The following is an 879-nucleotide window of genomic DNA, read 5'->3' on the forward strand; positions in this document are numbered from 1 at the left end:
ACGCCTAACTTTATCCTGTAAGGCAGACAGACAGGAGTTGGTTTTCAATCCTCTTTCCTTTACTTTTCTCCCACTATGGAGTTTAAAAAAAAAAAAAAAAGCAAGATACTTACTTTTCCAATCTTCCTGCTAACCAGGTTTGATCATTCAACTCAGTTCTGTCCAATATGACAGAAAAATCTGTCCACAGGACAAATTTTATTAAAGGGACAGATATCAGTTATTAGTGCTGACTCTTCCCTCTTCACCCTTGTGGTACCTGGCTGGAAGTCTGCAGCGGCCATTTTACCACCAGAGCAACACATATAGGATTGAAAAACAAAACAAAAAAAACACAGTTAAAGGTAAGAGAGCAGAAGAAAGAATCTGGGTCCCTAATGATTTCCTTCACAGGATGAATGAATGCAATCACCTACTGCCATTTTTCTTGTTATAGAATACAGAATGACTTTTTTTTTTTTTTTTTGGTTGACCTCACAGATTGCAAGGACCTTGTCAGCTTACAATCCTTTATTTTTTTATTTTTTTACACCTACAGCACCTGGTCTTCCTAGGTGGTCTCCCATCCAAGTACTAACCAGGCCCGACCCTACTTAGCTTCCAAGGTCAGACAGGATCGGGCTTGTTCAGGGTAGCACAGACGTAGACAGAATGATTTATTTCTTTAAGTCATCATTAATTGAGTTTAGTTAGTTAGTTATAGCTCTAGGACCTTCCTGATACATCCTTTTTGTCCCTGGTTTTGTATCAGCATACATATATATTCATTCTAAAAGCTTTTACTCAACAGTAGATAAAGCTCATATAAATGGCCGGATTTTGTCTATAGTACCATTTCTGGGGCAGGAGAATTGGATTTGGAAAATTTTTATTTCTGTT

General features: G+C 37.7%; 1 pseudogene; it reads right to left on the minus strand.

Moving 5' to 3' along the window:
- Positions 1-529: 529 nt before the first annotated feature.
- On the minus strand, positions 530-648 carry LOC120586843 (uncharacterized; annotated as a pseudogene).
- Between the last annotated feature and the right edge of the window lie 231 nt (positions 649-879).

Source organism: Pteropus medius, unplaced genomic scaffold (genome assembly GCF_902729225.1).
Source record: "Pteropus medius unplaced genomic scaffold, Ma_sr-lr_union100, whole genome shotgun sequence".
NCBI classification, from domain to species: Eukaryota; Metazoa; Chordata; class Mammalia; order Chiroptera; family Pteropodidae; genus Pteropus; species Pteropus medius.